This window comes from Pristiophorus japonicus, chromosome 3 (genome assembly GCF_044704955.1).
Source record: "Pristiophorus japonicus isolate sPriJap1 chromosome 3, sPriJap1.hap1, whole genome shotgun sequence".
Taxonomy (NCBI): domain Eukaryota; kingdom Metazoa; phylum Chordata; class Chondrichthyes; family Pristiophoridae; genus Pristiophorus; species Pristiophorus japonicus.
In genome coordinates this window covers 14,807,009-14,823,383 of record NC_091979.1, presented here as the reverse complement: position 1 = coordinate 14,823,383, position 16,375 = coordinate 14,807,009, and the positions used below count along the sequence as shown (strand labels likewise).

At 49.8% G+C, this 16,375-nt stretch overlaps 1 protein-coding gene across 1 annotated transcript in view; it reads right to left on the bottom strand.

Moving 5' to 3' along the window:
- The window catches only part of LOC139259661 (receptor-type tyrosine-protein phosphatase-like N), a 364,010-nt gene that overhangs the window by 318,615 nt on the left and 29,020 nt on the right, over positions 1-16,375 (bottom strand). The gene's annotated exons all lie outside the window — the stretch shown is intronic.

Genomic DNA, 16,375 nt, shown 5'->3' with positions numbered 1-16,375 from the left:
AACAAATACATTTGACACTGAGCCACATAAGGAGATATTAGGGCAGGTGATTGGTCAAAGAGGTAGGTTTTAAGGAGCGTCTTGAAGGAGGAAAGAGAGGTTGAGAGGCGGAGAGGTTTAGGGAGGGAGTTCCAGAGCTTGGGGCCTAGACAACAGAAGGCACGGCCACCGATGGTTGAGTAATTATAATCATAAATGCTCATGAGGGCAGAATTAGAGAAGTGCAGACATCCCGGGGGGGGGGGGGGGGGGGGAGGGAGGTGTTATTATTTTGTTATTAGTGTAAAGTCCTTACTCAATGGCACAAAACCCACACGAGGCACATTCTATGGACAAGGTCACTCTGTGACCTGAACCTTTATTCACAGGACCAAGAAGTGCTGACCCTGCGTGGGACCTCCCTTTATATACCTGGATGACCAGGCAAGGAGTGTCTCCCACAAGTTCACCCCCTGTGGTCAAGATGTGCATTGCTTAAGTGTATACAGTATTGCAGTGGTGTTACATAGAGGTGACATACATGACATCTAGCAGGTCATTACTTCATTGCTGTCTGTGGGAGCTTGCTGTGCGCAATTTGGCTGCCGTGTTTCCTGCATTACAACAGTGACGACATTGCAAAAATGCACATCATTGGCTGCAAAGCTCTTGGAGATATCCCCCGAGATCGTGAAATGTGCCGCGAGGTCTCGAAAGTTGCTGTAGGAGTGGTCTTTCTCTCGGTCTTTACTAATGTGGGTGAGAGCCGCGAGGATAGTGAGGGAGCTTCAGTCAGGACACAGGCTGTTGACTGTGTGCGCGTAGATGCGGACTGACCATTTAACTGGGGCTATCGTGGGTACCCAGATCCGAGGCACTGTACCCCACCCATCAGTCAGTGTTCATCCAAAACCCTGTTGCTCACACCAAGTCCCGTTCACCCATCACCCCCCGTGCTCACTGACAGACTGGCTCCCGGTCCAACAACGCCTTCATGTTAGAATTCTCATTCTGGTTTTCAAATCTCACCTCGCCCCTCCCTATCTTTTTAAGCTCCTCCAGCCCCTACACCCCTGCCTATCTCTGTAACCCCCTCCAGCCTGACACTGCTCCCTATCCCTGTAACCCCCTCCAGCCCCTAGACCCTCCCCCTATCTCTGTAACCTGCTCCAGCCCCTAGACCCCTCCCTATCTCTGTAACCTCTAGACCCTACACCCCTCCCTATCTCTGTAACCCCCTCCAGCCTGACACTGCTCCCTATCCCTGTAACCCCCTCCAGCCCCTAGACCCTCCCCCTATCTCTGTAACCCCCCTCCAGCCCCTACATCCCTCCCTATCTCTGTAACCTCCCCCCACCCTACACCCCTCCCTATCTCTGTAACCCCCTCCAGCCCCGACACCCCTCCCTATCTCTGTAACCTCCTCCAGCCCCTACACCCCTCCCTATCTCTGTAACCACAAGCCCCTACACCCCTCCCTATCTCTGTAACCCCCTCCAGCCCTACACTGCTCCCTATCTCTGTAACCTCAAGGCCCTACACCCCTCCCTATTACTGTAACCCACTTCAGCCCTACACTGCTCCCTATCTCTACAACTCCCTCCAGCCCCTACACCCCTCCCTATCTCTGTAACCTCCTCCAGCCCCTACACCCCTATCTCTGTAACCTCCTCCAGCCCCTACACCCCTATCTCTGTAACCTCCTCCAGCCCCTACACGCCTCTCTATCTCTATAACCTCCTCCAGCCCCTACACCCCTCCCTATTTCTGTAACCTCCTCCAGCTCTACACCCCTCCCTATCCCTGTAACCCCCTCCAACCCCTACACCCCCTCCCTATCTCTGTAACCTCCTCCAGCCCCTACACCCCGATCTCTGTAGCCTCCTCCAGCCCCTACACCCCTATCTCTGTAACCTCCTCCAGCCCCTACACCCCTCTCTATCTCTGTAACCCCCCTCCAGCCCCTACACCCCTCCCTATCTCTGGAACCCACCTTCAGCCCCTATACTCCTCCCTATCTCTGTAACCCCCCCTCCAGCCCCTACATCCCTCCCTATCTCTGTAACCCCCCCTCCAGCCCCTACATCCCTCCCTATCTCTGTAACACCCCCTCCAGCCTCTACATCCCTCCCTATCTCTGTAACCCCCCCTCCAGCCTCTACATCCCTCCCTATCTCTGTAACACCCCTCCAGCCCCTACACCCCTCCCTATCTCTGTAACCCCCTGCAGCCCCTTCACCCCTCCCTATCTCTAATCTCCTCCAAACCCTACACCCTCCCTATCTCTGTAACCTCCTCTAGCCCCTACACCCCTCCCTATCTCTGTAACTCCTCCAGCCCCTACACCCCTCCCATCTCTACAACCTCCTCCAGCCCTACAACCTTCTGAGATCTCTGTGCCACTCCAATTCTGACCTCTTAGACATCCCTGATTATAATCGCTCCACCATCGGTGGCCGTGCTTTCAGCTGCCGCGGCCCCAAGCTCTGGAACTCCCTCCCTAAACCTCTCCCCCTCTCTACCTCTCCTCCTTTAAGATGCTCCCTGAAACCTACTTCTTTGATCAAGCTTTTGGTCACCAAGCTTTTGCCCTAATATCTCCTTATGTGGCTCGGTGCCTGATAACCCTTCTATGAAGCGCCTTGGGACATTTTACTAAAAGAAAGAAAGACGTGGATTTCTATAGCGCCTTTCACGACCACTGGACGTTTCTAAAGTGCTTTACAGTCAATGGAGTACTTTTGGAGTGTAGTCACTGTGTTAAAGGCACTATATAAATCAAGATATTGTTTCACGAGAGTTGGAGAGAAAGCTTGATAGAACAAGAAAAGGTTTACGAGGATGATTCCTGGGATGAAGGCGTTGACTTATAAAGAAAGGTTGAGCAGGTTGGGCCTGTACTCATTGGAGTTTAGAAGAATGAGAGGTGATCTTATTGAAACATATAAGATTCTGAGGGGGCTTGACAGGGTAGATGCAGAGAGGATGTTTCCCCTCGTGGGGGAATCTAGAACTAGGGGGCATAGTTTCAGAATAAGGGGCCGCCCATTTAAAACGGAATTGAGGAGGAATTTCTTCTCTCAGAGGGTTGTGAATCTTTGGAATTCTCTGCCCCAGAGAGCTGTGGAGGCGGGTCATTGGATATATTTAAGGCAGAGATAGACAGATTTTTGAACGATAAGGGAGTCGAGGGTTATGGGGAGCGGGCGGGGAAGTGGAGCTGAGTCCATGATCGGATCAGCCATGATCTTACTGAATGGCGGAGCAGGCTCGAGGGGCCGAATGGCCTGCTCCTGCTCCTAATTCTTATGTTATGTTCAACTTAACAAAAAAAACAGAGATCATTATCACATTGCTGTTGTGTGGGAGCTTGCTGTGCATGAATTGGCTGCCGCGTTTCCCACATTACAACAGTGACTGTGCTCTAAAAGTGCTTCATTGGCTGTGAAGCGTTTTGAGACGTCCGGTGGTCGTGAAAGGTGCTATATAAATGCAAGTCTTTCTAGATTAAACGGTGAGAAGTTTTTTTTATTAAGTTTCAACATGAAGTGATTTATAACGAACGCAGGTTGTTGTATAAATCCTGTTCTAGAAACCGCTGGGTTTTTTTTTAAACGTATTATTTTTAACCTGAAGTGAACAAATTAAAAAATGATTTACTCCCACACAGCCAGTGATGACGACAACTAGAAGAACAATAAGATGTCAGAAGGCATCTGATAAGACGGAGAGAGAGAGAGACTGTCTCCTTACAGAGCTCGAGGGGCTTTCGTTGCAGCCTGTGACTCATCGCTCCCGACCCGGCTAAACATTTATTCTCTGCCTCCCCGGCGTTATTTAAAATACATTGGCAAAAGGTGTGATTCGTTGCGAAATAAAAGATGGGAATCATAGCACTCGAGGGAGGCATTTTGTTAGACACCCACACACAGCAATCCGATTCACAAAACCCCGCAAAATCTAAATGAAAAATAAAACCCACAGCCATTATCTGGGAGAAAAAGACCCAACAGAAATCTGAGGGAACGACGGGATCAAACTGCTCGCCGTTTAATAGCTTTGGTGTTTTTAATAAGTGTGTCTCTGTCTAATCGACTCTTAATGAATTCTCAACACGCGGAGTGAATTATACATCCTTTTCACAGCTCCGAAGTACGTCGAATTTTACAGCACAGAAGCAGGCCATTCGGCCCATCTGGTCCGTGCCGGTGTTTATGCTCCACACCGGACTCCTCCCGCCCCTCTTCATCACACCCCATCACCATATCCCTCTATTCCTTTCTCCCTCATGTGGTTTGTCCAGCTTCCCCTTAAATGCATCCATACTACTCGCCCCAACCACTCCCTGTGGCAGCGAGTTCCACATTCTCACCGCTCTCTGGGTAAAGAGGTTTCTCCTGAATTCCTCACAGAATGGAGGCGTTCAGCCCATCAGCCGTGTGTCAGCTCTCAAGAGAGGTGTCGTGTATTTGCTTCAGAATTCATAGCAGCACGTTGCTATTGAGAACCAGTTGGTTTATTAGCAAAAGGTTTAACAATCACACTACACATTACCAGTTCATCCACCAGGCTCACAACCACCTGCCTCATCGTGGATCCCCCGAACCCAACTGGCCCGGGGTTTTATTGAGGCCTGTGGACATCACGTGACTGGCTAAGCCACTCAACAGCTCTCCCAAACCGTGAGCATCCTCACCTCACAGGTGCATAGATTGCAAGAGAGTCCATCACTTGCTCCCATTCCTCCATCCTTTCCTGCCTTCTTTACATTTTTTTCTATTTTCAAATATTTGTCCACTTTCTCTTTGAAAAGTGATTACATAGAAATCTACAGAGCAGAAGGAGGCCATTTCGGCCCATCGTGTCCGCGCCGGCCGACAAAGAGCCGCACGGCCCTCGGTCAGCAGCCCTGAAGGTTACATATAAACCTGTGAACAATGCATAATAGCGGACAGATAAAGAGCACCCGGCCCAACCAGTCCGCCCCACACAACTGCGACATACTGATTTCAGCTCCCAGCTCTCTTTAGGGTCAGCCATTTCACGTGCCAAACAACCACAGAAAGTTGTTGAGGCCAATTCACTAAATATATTCAAAAAGGAGTGAGATGAAGTCCTTACTACTCGGGGGATCAAGGGGTATGGCGAGAAAGCAGGAATGGGGTACTGAAGTTGCATGTTCAGCCATGAACTCATTGAATGGCGGTGCAGGCTCGAAGGGCCGAATGGCCTACTCCTGCACCTATTTTCTATGTTTCTATGTTTCCTCTGTGTAACAATAAAAATTAAAATGTTCTCGGAAACCCTCCATTCTTTTGGTGACAACCTTCAATTTAGTTCCCTCTCGTCACTGACCCACTGACCTGCGCAAATACTTCCTTTATCAAAAGCAAAGAGCTTCAAGTCCTTTGCAGTGAGGAACTTGCATTTATATAGCGCCTTTCACAACCGCATTACGACCCGAATCGCTTAACAGCCAATAAAGTCCATTCTGAAGTGTATAGTCACTGTTGTAATGTTGGAACCTGGGAGCAGGAAGAGGCCATCCAGCCCCTCGAGCCTGTTCCTCCATTCAATGAGTTCATGGCTGATCTGTGACCTAACTCCATATACCTGCCTTTGGCCCATATCCCTTAATACTTTTGGTGAACAAAAAGCCACTAATCTCCGATTTAAATGTAACAATTGATCCAGAATCAATTGCCGTTTGCGGAAGAGGGTTCCAAACTTCCACCCGCGTCAGCCAATTTGCGCACAGCAAGCTCCCACAAACAGCAACGTGATAATGACCAGATCATCTGGGTTTTTTTTAAGGTGTTAGCTGAAGGATAAATATTAGCCCAGGACATTCCCCTGCTCTTCTTCAGAATAGTGGCCGTGGGATCTTTTACGTCCACCGGAGAGGGCAGACGGGGCCTCGGTTTAACGTCTCATCTGAAAGACGGCACCTCCGACAGTGCAGCACTCCCTCAGCACTGCACTGGGAGTGTCAGCCTGGATTTTTGTGCTCAAGTCCCTGGAGTGGGACTTGAACCCACGACCTTCTGACTCACAGAGTGCTACCCCACTGAGCCACAGCCAAAACCACAATTTCATTTTTTTTTTTTTTTGGCAGCTTCTGCTGTAAGTGCAGGTTTAAAAGCACCGACAAACGCCAGCAAGAGGCAGGCATTCGAGGGGCCGAATGGCCTGTACCCATCCTCCACTTCTCGCCCCTCGTGCGGGTTCCGCTCACGGTTCTGTGATCTGGCCAGCTCGGCGCAAAAAATCACCGGATTCGTGCCTTCGAAGGCAGCCATTTAATTAGTGGCAAGATTCCCAAGCTGCTTCAACAAGAGTCTCTCTCGCTCTCTTTCTCCCTCATCGCTTGCTCGTATTGACCCAGGCCACTTTGAAGTAGGCCAGCGCTGTGCTTCATACACTGGGGGAAAAAAATTAAAATAGATAACTGCTTATCGTTTGCTCAACTTTTAAGCATTTCAGGATATCGCCTTTTCCCCCACAAGCTCCACTTGGCTGCTCCGTGCAACGTCAGTGCATTGGGAGCGACATTCAGGGACACCCTCAAAGCCTTCCCTGATAAAGTGCAACATCGCCACCGACACCTGGGAGTCCCTGGCCAAAGACCGCCCTAAGTGGAGGAAGTGCATCCGGGAGGGCGCTGAGCACCTCGAGTCTCGTTGCCGAGAGCATGCAGAAATCAAGCGCAGGCAGCGGAAGGAGCGTGCAGCAAACCAGACTCCCCACCCACCCCTTCCCTCAACCACTGTCTGTCCCACCTGTGACAGAGACTGTAATTCCCGTATTGGACTGTTCAGTCACCTGACAACTCACTTTTAGAGTGGAAGCAAGTCTTACCCTTACCCTTTCTGACCCTGAATGAACTGTCCTGAGTAGGGACCTTAGGTTCATCCCCCCCCCCCCCCTTTACCCCCAGAGTTGGGCATGAGGTTGAGCTCTTTCTGCTGCTGCCTTCAACTCTATGCCTTCCTTTCTGCTCAGGAACGTGGGCAGGTACAGCAGGAGCAGCGAGGCCGGGGCGAAGGAGCAGCGAGAGACTGTGGAGGGACGTGATCGGGGCCCAGGAGAGGTCATCAACATAGGCAGTCCCTCGGAATCGAGGAAGACTTGCTCCCACTCTTAACATGAGTTCTTAGGTGGCTGAACAGTGAGGCGAGGGCCCAGGGGCAGCACGGGCCCAGCCCACACTGTGCGATATGTGCGCGCACTGGGTCCGTGCAGCAGAGCCGGTCTCCAGTCGTCCTGGTTAACCCTTGCCATTGGACCAAGACCTAGCTCTGTCAAGCCCCGTGTGGTGGCTGGTGTGCAACGGTCACCCCACGTTAAAAAAACCCACGCACTGGCATCTTCCACCCTTCAACATGTAGTTCGGGACCTTCATTGAAACACCTGTGAACACATCCCTTTTTTGGCATGGAAGCAAGTCACCCTCGATACGAGGGGCCGCCTATGAGGATGACCGAAGGAGCATGACACTGCCGGAGGGGCTGTCTTTCATGATGCGCCGTGACAACCAAGGCTCCTGTAATATATGTAGCTCCACCCAGTGGACTACTGTGGCATTGCAGCCATTGCTGTTCACCACAATAAAAAGGGAACAGGTCACCTGACTGGTTCCTGAAGTTATCAGGTATCTTAAAGCCTGTGTGTTTGTGGGGTTGTACCAAGAACATAACATTGGCGACGAAGGATGGGATAATCGGATAACCTAGCTGACATTTTTGTTGGTGGATGGTTCAGCCAACTGACTGGGAGACTTTGAGAGCTTCTCTGTTTTGATTAACAGCTAAAAATCCAAGGTAAATTACAAGCACACTTGGCAGAACTGCCAGAGTCCAGGTGGCCGTGCCTATGGGAATAATAGGGCGCTTGGGGGAACTTTCAACGCCACCGTGAAAGTTTCGGAGCGTATGTCTCAATTATAACTCCAGGCCAATTTTGAGAAGGCGGCAGGTTAAAATCAGCAACCGTCAGCTCCTAGCGTTTGCAGGGCGGGTAAATAACCCGGGCCATTTTAACGGCTCACCTACCCGGTTCCTGCCAGGCAAGTAGCTTTAAAAATCGTCCCCGCCATCAGCCTGTTCGGGTGGACATAAAAGGTCCCGAGGCACTGTTCAAAGAGTATAGAGATCGTCGGTCGTCCCTGAACCAACACCAAACTGCAGATTAACCGGTCTGGACTTTTATTGCTGATCATGGGGTACAGCTATGCACAAATAGCTGCTTCATTTCCCTTCTGGAAACTGCTCCTCTTTGTATGTCATGCATTTGAGAAGTGCAATAAGGTGTTATGTCAGTGACTCACACTCTCACCCGAGTCAGAAAGCCTTGGGTTCAAGTCCCACTCCAGAGACTGGAGAACACAATCCAGAGACTGGAGAACACAATCCAGACTGACACTCCCAGTGCAGTGCTGAGGGAGTGCTGCACTGTCGGAGGTGCCGTCTTTCGGACGTGATGTTAAACTGAGGCACCGACCGCCCTCTCAGGTGGACGTAAACGATCCCAGGGCAGTATTTTGCAGAAGAAGAGGGGCCAATATTTATCCCTCAACCAAAGAACTAGGGGGTCACAGTCTCAGGATAAGATTTAGGACTGAGATGAGGAGAAATTTCTTCACTCAGAGGGTGGTGAATCTTTGCAACTCTCTACCCCAGAGATCTGTGGAGGCTCCGTCGTTGAGCATATTCAAGACTGAGATCGATAGATTTTTGGACACTACGGTAATCAAGGGATATGGGGATGGGGGGGGGGGGCGGGGGGGCGGGGGGGAAGTGGAGTTGAAGAAGATCAGCCATGATCTCATTGAATGGCGGAGCAGGCTCGAGGGGCCAAATGGCCGACTTATGCTCCCAATTCTTATATTATGTTCTTAAATAGATGGTCAAAACTGGTCATTTATCTCATTGCTGTTCGTGGGAGCTTGCTGTGCGTAAATTGGCTGCCGTGCTTCCTACATTACAACAATGACTACACTTCAAGAAATACTTATTTTGCTGTAAAGCGTTTTGGGATGACCTGAGGTCATGTAAAATGCTATACAAATCTTTCTTTCTTTCCTGATGCCCTGCCCAACAGTCCTCCCTGAAATAATACCCATAGGAAAAGCACAGATAAGAACATAAGAAATAGGAGCAGGAGTAGGCCATACGGCCCCTCGAGCCTGCTCCGCTATTTAATAAGAGCCTGGCTGATATTCGACCTTAACTCCACTTTCCTCCACTGTCCCCATATCCCTCGATTCCTTTACTATCCAAAAATCTATCTCTCTCTGCCTGGAATATAGTCAAAGACTGAGTCTCCACAGCCCTCTGGGGCAGAGAATTCCAAAGATTCACCACCCTCTAAGTAAAGAAATTTCTCTTCATCTCAGTCCTAAATGGCCGACCCCTTATCCTGAGACTGTGACCCCTGGTTTTAGGCTCCCCAGCCAGAGGAAACATCCTCCCTGCATCTACCCTGCCAAGCCCTGTAAGAATTGTGTATGTTTCAATGAGATCACCTCTCATTCTTCTAAACTCCAGAGAATATCGGCCTAGTCTCCTCAATCTCTCCTCATAGGACAATCCCCCCATCCCAGGAATCAGTCTGGTGAACCTTCATTGCACTCCCTCAATGGCAAGTATATCCTTCCTTAGGTAAGGAGACCCAAACTGTACACAATACTCCAGGTGAACTGGTAGTGGGATTTCTATGTACACAAAATGGCCGCTGCATTTGCCTACAGAGTGTATTTTATTGTTTGCGAACTGCTTTGAAGCTTAATAAAGTGCTGATTTCAATCCAAGTCTTTCTTGCTCTGATACCAGAGCTGCAAGGATTAAATTATGGAGAGGGCATAATCCTAGGCTTGTAAACTCTTAAATATAGAAGGTTAAGGAGTGATCGAACTGAAGTATTCAACATAGAAAATAGGAGCAGTAGTAGGCTATTCGGCCCTTCTAGCCTGCACCGCCATTCAAAATGTTCATGGCTGATCCTCTATCTCAACATATTCCTGCTTTTTCCCCATACACCTTGATACCTTTTGTGTCTAGAAATCTATCTATCTCCCTCTTAAATATATTCAGTGACTTGGCCTCCACAGCCTCCTGTGGTAGAGAATTCCCCAGGTTCACCACCCTCTGAGTGAAAACATTTCTCCTCATCTCGGTCCTGAATTTCCTGCCCCGTATCCTGAGACTGTGACCCCTTGTTCTAGACTTCCCAGCCCGGGGAAACTTCCTCCCCGCATCCAGTCTGTCCAACCCCGTCAGAATTTTATACATTTCTATGAGATCCCATCTCATTCTTCTAAACTCTAGTGAATACAGGCCCAGTCGACCCAATCTCTCCTCATACGACAGTCCTGCCGTCCCAGGAATCAGTCTGGTGAACCTTCGCTGCACTCTCTCTGTGAAACAACCTCTCAGCATCTACCCTGTCAATCCCCTTCAGAATTGTAGTCATTTCAATGAGATCCCCTCTCATTCTTCTAAACTCCAGTGATTAAAGGATTTGATCAGGTAGACAGAGAGAAACGATTTCCTCTTGTGGGGGGGTGGGGGGGATTCCAGAACAAGGGGGCATCACCTTAAAATTAGAGCCAGGCCGTTCAGGGGTGATATCAGGAAGTATTCTCTTCACACACAGGGTAGTGGGAATCTGGAACTCTCTTTCCCCCCCCCCCCACCCCGACCCCCCGCAAAAGCTGTTGAGGTGTTGGTGGGGGGGGGTTTGAAAATGTACAAACTGCGATCGCTAGGTTTTTGTTAGGCAAGGTGTGTGGAACCAAGGCGGGCAGATGGAGTTAACTACAGATCAGTCGCGACCTAACTGAGTGGGCGGAACAGGCTCGAGGGGCTGAATGCACTCCTCCCGTGCCAATGTTCCCCTCCAGCACGGCTGCATTTAGATTTGAGCCGTTTCTCACAGCCCCAGCCCTTCCCCACACCCTGAGGCGGTGTTCTGTAAAATTAAATGACTTGTTGGGGAGGGTGGGCAGGGGAGGGGCAAAAATAAAACCCAACACAAACTTGCCCCTGGAGTATGAACACGGTATACTCGAATCCATTGCAGCTAATGTCACAGGCTTCATCCCCAAATACGTGCCGGGACTGTTTATGGATCGTAGCCTAAACGCAAGGCACGGATGCACGAAGATCAAGGCCAATTCTCCAACCCTTGCAGCAACATTTAAATGGACCAGACTAATTTAATTAAATAAGCTTCTCCATGATGCAGGACAAAGCAGCCCATTTTGAACGATAAGGGAGTCAAGGGTTACAGGGAGCGGGCAGGGAAGTGGAGTTGAGGCCAAGATTGGATCAGCCATGATCTTATTGAATGGCGGAGCAGGCTCGAGGGGCCAAATGGCCGACTCGTGCTCCTATTTCTTATGTTCTTGTACTTGATTGGCACCCTGTCCACCACCTTAAACATTCACTCCCTCCACCACCGGCACACCGTGGCTGCAGTGTGCACCATCTACAAGATGGGGGAAAGAGACAGGGAAATGGGGGGAGGGGGGGGGGTGGGGGGAAGAGACGGAGAAATGGGGGGAAAGAGACGGGGAAATGGGGGGGAAAGAGATGGGGAAATGGGGGGGAAAGAGACGGGGAAATGGGGGGGAAAGAGACGGGGAAATGGGGGGGGTGGGGGGAAAGAGACGGAGAAATGGGGGGAAAGAGACGGGGAAATGGGGGGGGTGGGGGGAAAGAGACGGAGAAATGGGGGGGGTGGGGGGAAAGAGACGGAGAAATGGGGGGAAAGAGACGGGGAAATGGGGGGGAAAGAGACGGGGAAATGGGGGGGAAAGAGACGGGGAAATGGGGGGGAAAGAGACGGGGAAATGGGGGGGAAAGAGACGGGGAAATGGGGGGGAAAGAGACGGGGAAATGGGGGGGAAAGAGACGGGGAAATGGGGGGGAAAGAGACGGGGAAATGGGGGGGAAAGAGACGGGGAAATGGGGGGGAAAGAGACGTGGAAATGGGGGGGAAAGAGACGGGGAAATGGGGGGGAAAGAGACGGGGAAATGGGGGGGAAAGAGACGGGGAAATGGGGGGAAAGAGACGGGGAAATGGGGGGGAAAGAGACGGGGAACACCACCCACCTCTATGGGGGATATAAAAAGGACTTGCATTTCTATAGCGCCTTTCATGACCTCAGCACCTTCCCATGGAACTTCACAGCCAATGAAGCACTACTTTTTTTGAAGTGCAGTCGCTATTGTAATATAGGAAACGCAGCAGCCAAATTGTGCACAGCAAGCTCCCATAAAAATAGCAGAGTGATAAATACCAGGTAACCTGGGGGGGTGGTTTACATGGTGTTGGTTAAGGGATAAATATTGGCTCCAGGACACCGTTCCCTAGCCACGGACTTCTGCCTGAGGCTGAACCAGACTGTTCGCAACCTTGGTGTCATATTGGAGCCTGAAATGAGCTTTCGATCACATAGCCGCGGCCTAACTAAGACCGCTTATTTCCAACTCCGTAACATCGCCCATCTCCGCCCCTTGCCTCAGCTCATCCACTGCTGAAACCCTCATCCATGCCTTTGTTACCTCTAGATTTGACTATTCCAACGCACTCCTGGCTGGCCTCCCACATTCTACCCTACGTAAACTAGGTGATCCAAAACTCGGCTGCCCGTGTCCTAACTCGCACCAAGTCCCGCTCACCCATCACCCCTGTGCTCGCTAACCGACATTGGCTTCCGGTTAAGCAATGCCTTGATTTCACAATTCTCATCCTTGTTTTGAAATCCCTCCATGATTTTCCCCCTCCCTATCTCTGTAATCTCCTCGAGCCCCACAACCACCCCCCCTCCCCGCCCGCCCCCAAGATGTCTGCACTCCACTAATTCTGCCCTCCTGAGTATCCTTGATTATAAATCGCTCAACCATCGGTGGCCGTGCCTTCTGTTGCCTGGGCCCCAAGCTCTGGAACACCCTCCCTAACCTCTCTCCGCCTCTCGACCTTCCTTTCCTCCTTCAAGACACTCCTTGAAACTTCTTCGACCAAGCTTTTGGTCACCTGCACTAATTTCTCTTTATGCGGCTCGGTGTCAAAATGTTTTCATCTCATAATACTCCTGTGAAGCACCTTGGGACGCTTCACTACGTTAACAGAACCATAGAAACATAGAAAATAGGTGCAGGAGTAGGCCATTGGGCCCTTCGAGCCTGCACCGCCATTCAATGAGTTCATGGCTGAAATGCAACTTCAGTACCCCATTCCTGCTTTCTCGCCATACCCCTTCATCCCCCGAGTAGTAAGGACTACATCTAACTCCTTTTTGAATATATTTAGTAAATTGGCCTCAACAACTTTCTGTGGTAGAGAATTCCACAGGTTCACCACTCTCTGGGTAAAGAAGTTTCTCCTCATCTCGGTCCTAAATGGCTTACCCCTTATCCTTAGACTGTGACCCCTGGTTCTGGACTTCCCCAACATTGGGAACATTCTTCCTGCATCTAACCTGTCTAAACCCGTCAGAATTTTAAACATTTCTATGAGGTCCCCTCTCATTCTTCTGAACTCCAGTGAATACAAGCCCAGTTAATCCAGTCTTTCTTGATATGTCAGTCCCGCCATCCGGGAATCAGTCTGGTGAACCTTCGCTGCACTCCCTCAATAGCAAGAATGTCCTTCCTCAGGTTAGGAGACCAAAACTGTACACAATACTCCAGGTGTGGCCTCACCAAGGCCCTGTACAACTGTAGTAACACCTCCCTGCCCCTGTACTCAAATCCCCTCGCTATGAAGGCCAACATGCCATTTGCTTTCTTAATCGCCTGCTGTACCTGCATGCCAACCTTCAATGACTGATGTACCATGACACCCAGGTCTCGTTGCACCTCCCCTTTTCCTAATTTGTCACCATTCAGATAATAGTTTGTCTCTCTGTTTTAACCACCAAAGTGGATAACCTCACATTTATCCACATTATACTTCATCTGCCATGCATTTGCCCACTCACCTAACCTATCCAAGTCGCTCTGCAGCCTCATAGCATCCTCCTCGCAGCTCACACTGCCGCCCAACTTAGTGTCATCCGCAAATTTGGAGATACTACATTTAATCCCCTCGTCTAAATCATTAATGTACAGTGTAAACAGCTGGGGCCCCAGCACAGAACCTTGCAGTACCCCACTAGTCACTGCCTGCCATTCTGAAAAGTACCCATTTACTCCTACTCTTTGCTTCCTGACTGACAACCAGTTCTCAATCCACGTCAGCACACTACCCCCAATCCCATGCGCTTTAACTTTGCACATTAATCTCTTGTGTGGGACCTTGTCGAAAGCCTTCTGAAAGTCCAAATATACCACATCAACTGGTTCTCCCTTGTCCACTCGACTGGAAACATCCTCAAAAAATTCCAGAAGATTTGTCAAGCATGATTTCCCTTTCACAAATCCATGCTGACTTGGATCCATCATGTCACCTCTTTCCAAATGCACTGCTATGACATTCTTAATAATTGATTCCATCATTTTACCCACTACCGATGTCAGGCTGACCGGTCTATAATTCCCTGTTTTCTCTCTCCATCCTTTTTTAAAAAGTGGGGTTACATTGGCTACCCTCCACTCCATAGGAACTGATCCAGAGTCAATGGAATGTTGGAAAATGACTGTCAATGCATCCGCTATTTCCAAGGCCACCTCCTTAAGTACTCTGGGATGCAATCCATCAGGCCCTGGGGATTTATCGGCCTTCAATCCCATCAATTTCCTCAACACAATTTCCCGACTAATAAGGATTTCCCTCAGTTCCTCCTCCTTACTAGACCCTCTGACCCCTTTTATATCCGGAAGGTTGTTTGTGTCCTCCTCAGTGAATACCGAACCAAAGTACTTGTTCAATTGGTCCGCCATTTCTTTGTTCCCCGTTATGACTTCCCCTGATTCTGACTGCAGGGGACTATTTAAATACAAGTTGTTGTTGTTGTCATGATGCTGCGGCTAGCATGGTGTCATGGTGTGTGGACAGGCTTGATGGACCAGCTGGTCTGGTCCTGCCTGTCAATTTCCTCTGTACAATGGAGTTGCCCGCCCTCCTGTATGGCTCAGAGACGTGGACCATGTACAGCAGACACCTCAAATCGCGGAGAAAAACCACCAACGATGTCTCCGCAAGATCCCGCAAATCCCCTGCACCAACATCAGTGTACTCGACCAGGCCCACATCCCCAGCATCAAAGCACTGACCACACTCGACCAGCTCCGTTGGGCGGGCCACATTGTCCGTATGCCCGATGCAAGACTCCCAAAGCAAGCATAAGAACATAAGAATTAGGAACAGGAGGAGGCCATCTAGCCCCTCGAGCCTGCTCCACCATTCAACAAGATCATGGCTGATCTGGCCGTGGACTCAGCTCCACTTACCCGCCCGCTCCCCATAACCCTTAATTCCCTTATTGGTTAAAAAATCTATCTATCTGTGACTTGAATACATTCAATGAGCTAGCCTCAACTGCTTCCTTGGGCAGAGAATTCCACAAATTCACAACCCTCTGGGAGAAGAAATTCCTTCTCAACTCAGTTTTAAATTGGCTCCCCTGTATTTTGAGGCTGTGCCCCCTAGTTCTAGTCTCTCCGACCAGTGGAAACAACCTCTCTGCCTCTATCTTGTCTCTCCCTTTCATTATTTTAAATGTTTCTATAAGATCACCCCTCATCCTTCTGAACTCCAACGAGTAAAGACCTAGTCTACTCAATCTATCATCATAAGGTAACCCCCTCATCTCCGGAATCAGCCTAGTGAATCGTCTCTGTACCCCCTCCAAAGCTAATATATCCTTCCTTAAGTAAGGTGACCAAAACTGCACGCAGTACTCCAGGTGCGGCCTCACCAATACCCTATACAGTTGCAGAAGGACCTCCCTGCTTTTGTACTCCATCCCTCTCGCAATGAAGGCCGACATTCCATTCGCCTTCCTGATTACCTGCTGTACCTGCAAACTAACTTTTTGGGATTCATACACAAGGACCCCCAGGTCCCTCTGCACCGCAGCATGTTGTAATTTCTCCCCATTCAAATAATATTCTCTTTTACTGTTTTTTTTTCCAAGGTGGATGACCTCACACTTTCCGACATTGTATTCCATCTGCCAAACCTTAGCCCATTCGCTTAACCTATCTAAATCTCTTTGCAGCCTTTCTGTGTCCTCTACACAACCCGCTTTCCCACTAATCTTTGTGTCATCTGCAAATTTTGTTACACTACACTCTGTCCCCTCTTCCAGGTCATCTATGTATATTGTAAACAGTTGTGGTCCCAGCACTGATCCCTAAGGCACACCACTAACCACCGATTTCCAATCTGAAAAGGACCCATTTATCCCGACTCTCTGCTTTCTGTTAGCCAGCCAATTCTCGATCCACGC